The sequence below is a fragment of the Argiope bruennichi genome, chromosome 6, assembly GCF_947563725.1.
Source record: "Argiope bruennichi chromosome 6, qqArgBrue1.1, whole genome shotgun sequence".
NCBI lineage: Eukaryota > Metazoa > Arthropoda > Arachnida > Araneae > Araneidae > Argiope > Argiope bruennichi.
This window is the reverse complement of record NC_079156.1, coordinates 116,112,978-116,127,957: the sequence shown is the minus strand read 5'-3', so window position 1 is coordinate 116,127,957 and position 14,980 is coordinate 116,112,978. Positions and strand designations below refer to the sequence as shown.

General features: G+C 28.2%; 1 long non-coding RNA gene across 1 annotated transcript in view; it reads right to left on the bottom strand.

The window, feature by feature from the left end:
* LOC129972628 (uncharacterized) overlaps positions 1-14,980 on the bottom strand; it is a 98,995-nt gene that overhangs the window by 7,158 nt on the left and 76,857 nt on the right. The window contains exon 2 of the long non-coding RNA XR_008784879.1: positions 1,993-2,272. This is a non-coding gene — a long non-coding RNA (uncharacterized LOC129972628). The remainder of the gene's footprint in view (positions 1-1,992; positions 2,273-14,980) is intronic.

Genomic DNA, 14,980 nt, shown 5'->3' with positions numbered 1-14,980 from the left:
TCTATCTGTAATTCCCTCCAAATCCTTAGAGCCAAGTTCATTTTGGGGTAAGATAAAGTTCGTAAAATGAAATAATTTTTACTTTAATATTATAAATTAAACTTATGCTAACTATAAATTATTATATACCAAACTTAAAATTAAATATTATTAATAAAAGTAATTGTAATTAATAGAAATGTAATTGTAGTATTTAGTAATGTCAAATTTTATATGAATCACTTTAAAATGCATTAACTAATAAGTTTGAACGAACGTATATGCATATGTGATATTTTGATAGGATTGCAAATAATTTTAGCACCAGGAGCTTGAAATCTTTTTAATCCGTCCCAATTCTATGTATTTTATAGTTAGGATGTATCGCACCTTCTCTAGGATTGTAATTATCAAATAATCAAGAAATTAATTAATCACAATTATATATAGATTTCAATTTTCAAAGTTTTTTTGGTATTCTACCAGTAATATTTATGATGGGTAAGTTGTCTGTGATAAATTAAACCTGAAGATGATTTTTACAATGATGATGATGATGATGCTTAGATTTTTATTGCTTTGATAGAATAGGTTGATATTTAATTCCTTCAAAACCTGGTCGTAAAAGTGAGAATTTTGTGTTTAACTCAGAAATATTTCTTATGTTTTATATCTAATTTATTTATTGTTTTAGAATGCGGATATTTTGTTTTAATGTATTATTTGTAATGTTTAGTGATGTTTTCTGATTAAAATAAAAATTATAATAAAATTTTTTGCCTTTTTTTTAGTATTTATTTATTTATATTTTACATAAAGAACGCGCTTTAGAAAGCAATTAAAAGCAAAAACTATTTTGTACATGAAAATTAAATTAAGAACACGGCTCGCTAATTAAGTAAAAATCATAACATTTATAATAATTAAATTAGTCAAAAAGAAATAGCTAAAAAATTGACTGTAGAATGACGCAGAAAATTTTCTTTTAACTGTAATAAAACTGGAAGAATAAAAAAAAATTAAATATAATTTTAAATAAATAACTTTTCGTGTTAAATATCATCTGATAAAATAAATGAAATTATTAAAACGTGTGTTTAATGTTTAAAACATTTTGTTTGAATACATTAAATATTCGTAGTGCTTGAAAAAATAATTTAAAAAGGACTCTTCTTCTTAAAGAATTAAAAATCTTAAATCTTCAAGAATTAACATTTTAGCAGAAATGTAACTATTTCTACAAATTAACTCATATTTGGAAATAAATAGCATAATATTGTAAAACCAGCAGATCTGTATTAATAATTTATTATTATTATTGTTAGAATAGATAAATGTGTACTTGTCTGTCGGTGTCCTATGGGGCAAAACTGTTTAATCAGCACTTATCAATTTTGGTCCACATGTATTTTATGAGATAAGAATTAGTATTTTGAGTTATTTTTCAAAAATTTTATTCAGAATTATAATTAATGAAATTCTAGCCTTCGTATTTTTCAGCGCAGATATCAAAAAATATTACTACACTAAATGATTTTTAATTACCTTAAATTTTTTTAATAAAACTTTTCAATCATATCATTTAATTATACAGCCATTTTCTAATCTAATTTTAGCAAATTTTTAAATATATTTTCAAATCTGATTTGCAAAACTGTTTTACTGCATTACAAATTCGTTTGCTTATCATCAATTAAAAATTCTTATAAAATTTGTGCAAAATTTTTTACTATCGATTTAAAAATAGATGACTTTTTAATGATGTCATTTTTATTGGTGTGATATTTTGTTCTTAATTTTATCAAACTTTTCAAAATTGATTCAAAAGAGTATTTATTATGAAAAATGCAGTTCATTTTCTTTGCTTCGCCAGTTAGTTCTTCCAATAATTGAAGCATGAAAAATTCGATATATTTAATATTGAATTGAAAACATTTTTGAAAACTTTTCTTTTATAGTTTATTTATTTACTTTTTTAGCTAATATTGTAATTCCTAATTTTTTTTTACTTACTACAAAAAAAAAAGTCCCACTGAAGGCACCTCTTAATTGAGGATGAGAAGCTTCCAGCATGGTGGTTAAATCTCGCCACCCTTGTGGGTACACGAAAAGATGGAATCTGGTTTCTGCCATCGATGACGGGATATACTTCCTTAGGAAAGGATTATATCGGGGCCGGTGATGGCGCTTGACTCAACCACCGTTCTCGCCAGTGCTGCTGTTGCGGCGGTCCGGTCATTCAGATTTTTTCGTGTGACTTCCAGCGAGTTGTTGGAGTACTCAGTTTATGATTCTACAAAAAAAAAAAGAAATGATTTAGGTGAAGATTATCATTAAGAATATGTTTCTAAAATACAAATTTTTCGTGCGAGCGTACACACTCATAATCCGACCGAGGGCCACCTCAAAAATGAGTACGAGAAACTTTCAACATCGTGGTTGATTCTCGCCACCCTGGTGGGTGCAGAAATGGTGGGGGAGGCTACCTCCTATCGATTGCGAGACGTACTTCTTACTGGAAGGGTTGTACCGTGGTCGGTGATGGTCCTTAGGACCAGTACTGCGGTCAAGGCTGTCTGGTCATTCAGATTTTTCCATTTGCCTTCGGAAAGGTCGGAGTAGCCGGTTATGGTTATGGTATGATAGTGAGATCTACATGGGCACCATTAGCATAGGCCACCAACTGCTTTCCTTATAGTGAATATTTAGTGACATTTAGAAAATTAACAACTTCTCTTTGTCATTTATGATGTCAAATCAAAACGATAGTTGACAATAATTCAATCAGGGCAATGTTCTTCTCGTTTAAAAATTCACAGATTTTTATCTTGTAAGTCACAGGTGAAAGAATAGTAACATTTTGCAATACATGATCCATCCATGCCATCTGTTGGCAATAGGTAAGATTCATTTTCTGGATATTCTTCGTATATCAATTCTTATTAAGTAAGCTTTATGATTAGGATTTTCAAAACATGCAAGTTTCAGAGGAAGTTAAAAAATAGTCTTATAATTTTATTTTACTGTTTAACAAAATGTATTATAAAAAATTGTTTAAAATATCTTAAATCATTTTGTACATTTAATTTCTAAAATCAAAAAAAAAAAAATCTGATCTTCTTCATAAAATTAAACATAAATTTATTCTATCAATAAAATTTAGTTATTATTTTTATTTTATATCAAAAAATAATGCAATAGATCAGCTAAAAATGGCTGCCATTTATTTAAAATACAAAAAATAATTTTGCTCCATTTCTGATTCCTTAAAATTATTCTTCGTTTAATTCTACCGAAAAAAGTAATCTTTTCTCCCTCTAGAATATTTACTTTGGTTTTTCATTTAAAATGAACTCTCAGTAAAACGATCCTTCCTCTTCTCATGAATATGCAATGGGCAAAAATTGATTTGATCTTCAATTCTTATTTGCATTGAAGTTCATTTCAATATGGTAACATTTTTATTAACCTGAAAGGCTTTATCTTTGAAGTCTTTATATTTGCAATCTTACCTTTACTCTTTTGTTTGAATATATAGAAAACGATATTTTAATTATTAAATCGTGTTAAATCTTTTGCCTGGATATAAATTCTGTTAGGAAATTGATTTAAATAGAATTAACAGTTTTAAATCAATAAAGCAATTTTTTTTCATATGGAACTAATTACTTTATCAGTATTTTTTTTCAGGATACACGTGATTAACTTTTAAATTCTTATTATTTATTTATCCAATAAATATTATTTGTTGTTTGCATTTCTATACAGTGAAGCGTTGTCTTAATAATGCTAATATTTTTTGAAGAAATCAAAATGAATTTATGAATAAATATTACCTCAGCAAATGATGCGATATTTAAAAACATAATCTCATTGGAGCATGCACAATTGTGACCAAACCACAACTTTGAACACAAACGCCAAAAACAAAAGGGCTTTCTTAAAAATGATATTTTCAAGATCATAATCTATGCCTTCTCAGAGTTGGGTTAAAAACTGATAAAGATATTCAATTGTGTTTGAAGGATACTATGAAGCTTTTCACATCTTTAATTTATTGTATTTTTTGGTTAATATTGTTCACATAGAGATGTACAAACACCTTCTCTGTTAGAGAATTTGTTGTATACACAATACCGACCGATTCTGATATGAAGATCAAAAGTTGCATGGAATAATGGTCGTATATCTCATTTTATCCTAGTTTCTCATCATGTTCAAATGCACATGAATAATATATCAATTATAAGATCAAAAAATGAATGAAATAATGGTCGTATACCTCATCTTATACGTCTAACTGTTTGTTTATCATATTCAAATACACATGAATAATATACGAATTATGTATATCAAGTTACTTGAAATAATAATCGTAAATCTAATCTTACTCATCTAACTTGTAGTTCATCATGTTCAAATGCACATGAATAATACAGGCATTATGAAGATCAAAAGTTACTTCAAATAATGATTGTATACCTCACATTATGTGTCTAACTATTTGTTAATCATGTTCAAATGCACATGAATAATACATCAATTAGGAAGATCAAAAGTTATTTGAAATAATGGTCGTATACTTCATTTTATCCTTTTATTTGCTCATCATGTTCAAATACACATGAATAATGCATCAATTAGAAAGATAAAAAAATGAATGCAATAATGGTCGTATACCTCATCTTATACGTCTAATTGTTTGTTCATCGTATTCAAATACGCATGAATAATATACGAATTATGTATATCAAGTTACTTGAAATAATGATCGTAAATCTCATCTTACTCATCTAACTTGTAGTTCATCATGTTCAAATGCACATGAATAATACAGGCATTATGAAGATCAAAAGTTACTTCAAATAATGATTGTATACCTCACATTATGTGTCTAACTATTTGTTAATCATGTTCAAATGCACATGAATAATACATCAATTAGGAAGATCAAAAGTTATTTGAAATAATGGTCGTATACTTCATTTTATCCTTTTATTTTCTCATCATGTTCAAATACACATGAATAATGCATCAATTAGAAAGATAAAAAAATGAATGAAATAACAGTCGTATACCTCATCTTATACGTCTAACTGTTTGTTTATCATATTGAAATACACATGAATAATATACGAATTATGTATATCAAGTTACTTGAAATAATGATCCTAAATCTCATCTTACTCATCTAACTTGTAGTTCATCATGTTCAAATGCACATGAATAATACAGGCATTATGAAGATCAAAAGTTACTTCAAATAATGATCTTATACCACACATTCTGCGTCTAACTATTTGTTAATGATGTACAAATGCACATGAATTATACATCAATTAGGAAGATCAAAAGTTATTTGAAATAAGGGTCGTATACTTCATTTTATCCTTTTATTTGCTCATCATGTTCAAATACACATGAATAATGCATCAATTAGAAAGATAAAAAAAATGAATGCAATAATGGTCGTATACCTCATCTTATACGTTTAACAGTTTGTTCATCATATTCAAATACACATGAATAATATACGAATTATGTATATCGTTACTTGAAATAATGATCGTAAATCTCATCTTACTCATCTAACTTGTTGCTCATCATGTTCAAATGCACATGAATAATACAGGCATTATGAAGATCAAAAGTTACTTCAAATAATGATTGTATACCTCACATTATGTGTCTAACTATTTGTTAATCATGTTCAAATGCACATGAATAATACATCGATTAGGAAGATCAAAAGTTATTTGAAATAATGGTCGTATACTTCATTTTATCCTTTTATTTGCTCATCATGTTCAAATACACATGAATAATGCATCAATTAGAAAGATAAAAAAATGAATGCAATAATGGTCGTATACCTCATCTTATACGTCTAATTGTTTGTTCATCGTATTCAAATACGCATGAATAATATACGAATTATGTATATCAAGTTACTTGAAATAATGATCGTAAATCTCATCTTACTCATCTAACTTGTAGTTCATCATGTTCAAATGCACATGAATAATACAGGCATTATGAAGATCAAAAGTTACTTCAAATAATGATTGTATACCTCACATTATGTGTCTAACTATTTGTTAATCATGTTCAAATGCACATGAATAATACATCAATTAGGAAGATCAAAAGTTATTTGAAATAATGGTCGTATACTTCATTTTATCCTTTTATTTTCTCATCATGTTCAAATACACATGAATAATGCATCAATTAGAAAGATAAAAAAATGAATGAAATAACAGTCGTATACCTCATCTTATACGTCTAACTGTTTGTTTATCATATTGAAATACACATGAATAATATACGAATTATGTATATCAAGTTACTTGAAATAATGATCCTAAATCTCATCTTACTCATCTAACTTGTAGTTCATCATGTTCAAATGCACATGAATAATACAGGCATTATGAAGGTCAAAAGTTACTTCAAATAATGATCTTATACCACACATTCTGCGTCTAACTATTTGTTAATCATGTACAAATGCACATGAATTATACATCAATTAGGAAGATCAAAAGTTATTTGAAATAAGGGTCGTATACTTCATTTTATCCTTTTATTTGCTCATCATGTTCAAATACACATGAATAATGCATCAATTAGAAAGATAAAAAAATGAATGCAATAATGGTCGTATACCTCATCTTATACGTTTAACAGTTTGTTCATCATATTCAAATACACATGAATAATATACGAATTATGTATATCGTTACTTGAAATAATGATCGTAAATCTCATCTTACTCATCTAACTTGTTGCTCATCATGTTCAAATGCACATGAATAATACAGGAATTATGAAGATCAAAATTTACTTCAAATAAGGATTGTATACCTCACATCAGTCTAATTATTTGTTAACCATGTTCAAAAGTACATAAATAATGCATCAATTAGGAAGATAAAAAAATGTATGAAATAATGGTCGGATACCTTATTTTATCCATCTAACTATTTGTTCAACATGTTCAAATACACACAAATAATGCATGGATAATGAAGATCAAAAGGTGAAATAATGGTCGGTTACTTTATCTTATCCGTCTAACCATTTGTTCACCATTTTCAAATGCATATGAATGATTCATGAATTATTAAGATCAAAAGTTACTTGGAATAACGATCACAAACTTCATCTTATCTGTTTGAATATATTTGTTCATCATTTTCAAATACAACTGAATAAGTCATGAATAAACAGGCAAACAATGCAAATTGCAATGCAGAGATTCATCTAAATCTCGTCTTTGAATTTTTGATGGTTGCAATGCTTTCTCTTTCTTTAATTCCCTTTTTTTTTTGTATAAAAGAAAGCAAAAAGTACAAGGGAGTCCAGCACATGGCATTGGAGAATTTCCCCGGCACTCCTTCATTCTGCGAAACATCGCTCGTTGAGCACATCACTTTTTGCATTTTATTTTAATTGTTTAACCTCAAAATTGTTGGAATGATCACGTGACAACTGTGTTGCGCAATTGTCACCTTTTAGAAAAGATATAAATTGTTTTAATTTCATCTCAAAGTCGTTCGAGCTCTAAAATTTTTTTGCTAGCTAGAAAAATTGAACCCAAATCAAAACAACATAATGTTCTTACCTGATAATAATAATAACAATGCTCGTGGCGGTATCTTGCCTCGCCAAAAGTTCGCAATTTTCAGATGATATTGATGACTTTCCTTTATAAGGGATCATACGAGAATGTTTAGGGGACACCACTTCTCTTAGTTAATAAATAAACTCAATATTTGAACATTTTTTTCCTGATTTACAATCTCATTTTCTGAGTATCTTAGTATTTGTTATACAAAGAAGCTTAGTTAATTCGATGTTAAAGGGACCATCCTAAAAATTAGATTTATACAAAGAATTCAAATGGAGAAAAATTGGATCTAAAAATGAGCTCTGAAAATTAATTATCAAATTAATAATGACATTACATATTTATTTTCATAAATGTTTTATCTATATCTATACTTATAATAAAGCTCAATGTGTGTGTGTGTGTGTGTGTGTTGGCGCTCTACAGGCCAGACCGTTTGACATACAACTACCAAATTTGGTACATGTATACCTTGGAGGTTGGGAATGTGCACCTGGGGTTTCTTTTTTCGAATTTTTAATTAGAATTTTAATTATTAATTAAAAACTAACTTTCCCGCCAAAAAAATCTTCCATTTTCCCCACCGCCAACTTTTCCGCCAAAAAAATCTTCCATTATCCCCAGCGCCAAACGAGAAAGGCTTCAGTTTTTTTTTCTCCCAACAGTAATGAGGCTAGGGTTAAAATTTTTCGGCGGATTATTTCAATCGGTTCTGTTTATTTTCTTAATGTTTGATGCATTTAAAATTAAACATTGTTAATGAATCAATCTTTCAGATTCATTCTGAAGTACTTTTGAATTAAAATAAAACAGAATAAAGGAAATTAAAAATTTCTAATCCGCATAGCGTTACCCCAACTGGCGTAGAAAAAATCACGTATTTGCGTTACGTAACCGGCGAAGAAAATTCACGCATGCGCATTCTGTTCTGATTGTTGCCATGACAACGTTATCAATGGATGATTTAAATTATTTTTGGGTTAGTTGCATGCTTTTGTAAGTAAATTGTATTTATGTTAGTTATATATTTTTTGTATATGCTTATAGTTTTAAGTACATCGTTTTTTAAGTAGTTTTTTTAAAACCTGTTTTCAACCGTTTATTTTAAACGCTTCGTTTTATTTTCTTAGTTTCATTTTGATGCATTTAAATTTAAACATTGTTAATGAATCGATCTGCTCATAATGAATCTAAGAAAATTTTGTTGACCAACTCTTGAGATATTACATAAATTAAAAAAGACATTCTTTAGTGCCCATAAAGTTTAAACGCTGAGTGACTCTATTTTCAGTAATCAGATTATAAAAAAATGCTTTGTTTCAGTAAAAAATATTATTATATTAATTGAAGATAAATTCTTTCCACTTTCATTTAAAGCATAAATTCTACGGGTGCTAACAGAAAATGAGAGAGATACATATTACGTTATGACTGAAGGCCTTTATAATATTATGAATGAAATATATGATAATCAAAATTTGAAGTTTTAAAATATTTTGATGAAGAAGCTATTAAAGTAGAAATTGCATAAAATATTTAATTATTAAAATTTTAACGAACATTAAGATTGGCGAACCGGCTGGTCGCCAAAGGCGGCTAGTAATAAATAAGTAAACAGGAAGCAATTTTAGTAAATGAAGTGGTAGTAATTATAATATTAAAGATGAATAATGTTGATTTATTACTTTGTAAATTTAATAGAAACCAAGTTGTATTAATAAATGAACAATATTTAGCATTTTAAATAAAGTATTTATGCATGAAGTCCCAAATAAACACTACAATTTATAACTAACGTGTCTTAAAAATTTTTTAAATTCAAGGGATTTTTCATAGTTTTTAATCGAATATATTGCATCTTAAAAACGCACCGAAATAATCAGAAAGAGGCATATTTAAATAATAAAAGCATTTTTCTTTTAAACGTACAATAAATCAAAATGTACTTAAATTATAAAATAGTATATTAAAATTAAGTTATAATAACAAGAATTTCAAAGAACCCAAGATAAATTATCGAAGGTATCGAATTAAAAATCATCCAATGATCTAATTTTTTATGGATAGTGTCACCATAAAATAGTTTTACTTGCTGATGTCTTGGAGAAATGAATTCGGAAAAAAAATTCCGCAAAACACTTTTACAAAAAGAAAGAAAGAAATCACAACAGAAAAAAATGGTAATAAAAGTCACGGACAGGGACTATTTTGTGCTGCTGAAACAAAAACGATGAAATCAATATTCACAATGAAAAAAACAAAACAAAAAAGATTATTGTTTGCCAACGGATTCTAGAACCCTCCGCGCTTTTGCATATGTTTTAGGAGGGGTTTAAATCTGCAAAATAGGGGTGAGTGGGAAGAGAAAAAGAGATGTTTACATTTAACAATAAAGTAATTTAAAAATTATAATTATTAATTATTAACAATTATTATAACAATTATAATTATTAACAATAAACATTTAACAATAAAGTAATTCGGTGGTTCTATCCATAAAGGGGTGACACATTTTTCCGTGTGTCACCCCTTTAGTAAGATAGAACCACCGAAAAGTGATCGTCTCAGAATACTGAAACGAATAGTATGCAAAATTCCTTTAACATTCGGAAATGAATCAAATGAACAAAAAATAGTTTTTATTAATTTATTGCTGCATGCTGATCTTACCTTTAAGATATTGCACCAATAAATTTTTTCCCTTCAAAATTCATCTCTTCATGGTACCTACAGTTTGGATATGAATTTTCTTTTTTTACATTCTTTTCATTTGTTTTAGTAGTACATGCTTTCAAACAGGGCGTTATTTTTTAGGGCTCACAGTCCTTCCCTATTTAACGATGATTCGCTAATAAGATTTGAAAAAGAAACCTAAAATAATAAAACTTATAATAACATATTCTTTTTCTCACTATTTATGCTACATATGTCAAGAATATTACTACTTAATTCTTCAAAATACAAACTTGAAAATAAATTTCAATTAAATAATAATAAAAAAAACTGAACATGCAACTTGATCTTAGAATGCGTGATTTTAGACGATCGTATTATATGAAATCAAGCACAATCTGTATGAATTTGAAATGTGAAGCTGACATGCAAAGGGGAAATGTCAAGAACGCCCCTTTTTCCAGGCAAACTGGATTTACGTTTTCAATTCCATTGTAATAAATAGAAGCGGGGAATTGAATCCGAAATCTCCCCGGGCGGGCAACCCGAGCCGCCCTGCAATTTCATGGCTTTTGGTTTCTTCGGAACGAAAACAAGACGATCCTCCTCCCTTTCTTATATTAATCAGATTACAAATGTTCTTGTTTGAGGGAACTTCACGTTACTAAACCGATCGTCCCTATCGATTGCAGTCTTCAGATATCCGAATTCTGAGAGCACTGGTTTCATAATAATCGCAAGTGAAAAAATTGTGGATTTATATGGAATAAGAGGAATGGAATAATATATATAAATATATAAGGGATGTAAGTATAGGGGAATAATATATAAATTAAGGATGTAAGTATATTGCAATAATAACATAAGTATATAATGGACATAAGAATACCGGAATAATATATACATAAATATATAATGAACATAAGTATACCGGAATAATATATACATAAATATATAATGGACATAAGTATACCGGAATAATATAAACATAAATATATAATGGACATAAGTATACCGGAATAATATATACATAAATATATAATGGACATAAGTATACCGGAATAATATATACATAAATATATAATGGACATAATTATACCGGAATAATATATACATATATATATAATGGACATTATACCGGAATAATATATACATAAATATAAAATGAACATAAGTATACCGGAATAATATATATATAAATATATAATGGACATAAGTATGCCGGAATAATATATACATAAATATATAATGTACATAAGTATACCGGAATAATATATACATAAATATATAATGGACATAAGTACACCAGAATAATATATATACTTATATAATGGGCATAATTATAGTTTTGATACTTTGGTAAGCTGCTGGAGAGAAATGAATATATGAAATAGTCATTCACATATCTAATGATATTTAATTCGTAAAATATAACCACCGAAAGTTGTTGCCTCTAAACTTTTTCGCATGCTCTGTATTAAAGGAGTATCCCAGAGAACTCCTTTCATGGCATTGGCGTACAATAGTTACGAAATATTATCCTTTGGCACGAATTTAGTAATTTTACTTAATATATGGAGTGATTCTTGGCGAGTATTTGGCGATAAATCCCTCAATATGGCAAACAATATCCGAAAATTTATGTTTTAGGCTCGTTTTTATCAATTGATTGGAAAAAAATTTGATATAGAACTACACTTATAGTCGCAAAATCACATACTAAATTTCATACATTTAAATCCTTGCATTTTTTTTTTTACTATCGCTTTTACTTGCTTTTGAAAGTACAGATGTTCAACGCCTCAAACGGCTCAAAATTCTATAGGTATCATCACTATAATGTACTGGAATTTTATCCAAATCTAGAATTTATCTGAAATTTACTTCTCTCTCTTCCCTTTTTTTTAGTTGTGGTGTAATTTATATTCGAATAGCCAGGCAGGCAGACTTTCTATGAACGAAGTTTGTTCCAAATTTGATAGAAATGTATTAATTTGATATAAATACGATATACCAAATTTCCTCCGTCGAGCTCAAAGCAATTTTGAATTATCTTTGTCACAGACAAACAGATATATTTTTTTAAAAATTGTTTTTCGAATTCAGGGAAATCTGAAACGTGGAAATTCGTCAATATCATTAGTTCGAATTTTTTGATGAGTACAATACTTTCTCTATATTCTCTAATAAGAATGATGAAAGAGTGGCCAAATTTTGTATGATAATATTTTAAAGAGTAAGTTTCTGAGATTATTTATAGAGCTATAATTTTTGTACTTTCAATTAATTAAAAATTAAGAGGAATTTGAAATTTTCCTTGGCAGTTTTGAAATATATATATATATATATATTGCCATCTGGAAATTGAAAAAAAAAAGTCCCCTTTCAATTGTATGAATTTAGTTACAGCGCAAACTTTTCTTAAATTTTATTAGATTTGAAAAATATTTTTACGTATATTTTACAATAAACCTGAATAAAAACAATGCTGAATAAAAACAAAAATTTATTTATATATATACGGTCTTTTCTTCTGAATTAATCAGGGTTCTATTCGGGAGATTCCGAAAAAAAAAAAAACTTACTTTCTCCTTCATAATGGTTGTTATTGATGTTGTGGGGTTTATTGGCACAAGAGCCATTTTTGGTTATACTGCGCCAAGATTACGGTAAAATCAGAACAGACATTTAAACCAAAATGATTTTAAAAGTTAGTGTAAGTAATTTAAACCACATAAAAAGTGTCGATACAAATATTATAAAACCATTTTAACGTAAGACAATAATTAACGTAAATGCAAAAAAATCATGTAATAAAGACGTATTTTACATAAAAGGAAGAACAAACAGACGGAAAAGGTGTTAAATACAGTTGATGAAACGAATAGCTCTTAATTAAATATTCGTAATGGAATAAAGCTATTAACTACATATTAAACAGAACACTTTCTTTACTGAAAATACTTGAATTCATAGCTGTATTTAGCAGGACTAATTATAAATGTTTGAAATACATTTATTAGACGATCATATTCAGATGTTACAACACTCCAGTGCAAACCATGAGCATCTACATACAAGATCAGAAATACACACACGCACATGCACGTAAGCACACGCACACGCATGCACACACACGCACACACACACACACACTGACAATTAAGAGCATAGATAATACTGAGATATGAATTATAATTTTACACAAATAGCTTTCGGGAATTACTTTGAATGATATGCTTTTCTGCTTTATGCCATTAATTTAAACTGGAGAGAATTTGATGGAGTCTATAAAATAATTTAAACCAATATAAATGAATTAATTTTAATTAATTAATTAAGAAAATAATTATCGTCTAACAAGAAAAAATCTTTAGACATGTATTTCTTCTAAATTGTTTATATCCTAACTTCTCCTTTTTTAAAAATTAACAAACCATAATTTGTTGCGTAAATGAATAAACACTATTTAATTAACTTATTTGAATATTTGGATACCCCATGAGTTACTTTGCATCGATTAACTTCAAAGGATATCTGCACCAAATGTTAACGAATAACAATCTTTTTCGAATAAATTTAAGATTTGTTGAACTTTTTCAAACCAAAACCTGTTTTCCCGAAGGACTCGGAGAAGATCTCGAATTACGTCAATTAAACGCGATCACGCAGACTTTAATTATCTTCTAATTAAGGAAAGGTTTCAAATTAAAACCTTATTTATTTTGCCGCAAGCTCGTAAAAATGCGAGAGTCGTTATAGGATCCCAAGGGATTCTAGTTTTAAATTTGCTTTATTTAAGGCTTTGCGATGTTATTTTGTTTTTAAAAAATGTTTTAGTAGATTTTTAAAACATTGGAGCTTTTATTTTCTCCTATATAAAGGGGAAAACAAGGAAGATATTTTTTGTAATCGTCAAAAATTTACTTCGAGATCTTTTATAAATTTCTATGTTTAAGACTTGTTTGTGTTCGAAAAAACATTTTTGAATTGTGTATCTGTCGTTGGAGATAATAATTCAAAAATACAACAAATTGAGAATTCTGATTTTACGTTCTTACTCCAAAACCATAGTCAACTATGAAATTTTGGAAGATGTCCTTTAACGGAGAATTTGTATAAAATCTAATTATCCGCTTATAAAGACTCGAAAATTCAAAACTACAATATATTAAACTAGTGATTCCTAATGGGATGCTAGATCCAAGAATAGACATCCTATCTCATATAAAATGTAGATACTAAAACATTTGGAACCAAATCTGGCAAGGGATTGACTTTTTATCGGCCTGTACTTTCTCAAACTAGTAAACACGACAACTCAAAAACGCAATGACTTAAATATGTGAAATTTAGTATGTGATTTCTTGACTACAATTGTAGTTTTGTGTCACATTTTGGTTTTAAAAGGGCGGACTAACTCGTTTGGAATACAAATTCGATTTTTGGATATTATTAATTCTATGCCTGTGATTAATCGCCAAAAAAAAACCGCCAAGGATGACACGTCATGTTAAAGATCAATATTTCTTTGCTATTGTTCGCCAATACTATGCGAGGTATTTGTGGCTTTATCCAAAGTGCACGATTTTCTACAGAGGGGGGGGGGGAGGAATAAGGATTTTACTAGAGAGTATGCTGGAAAGTTTTGCAAAATCACTTCTGCTAGTTTGTTATACAATATAGACTGGGAAC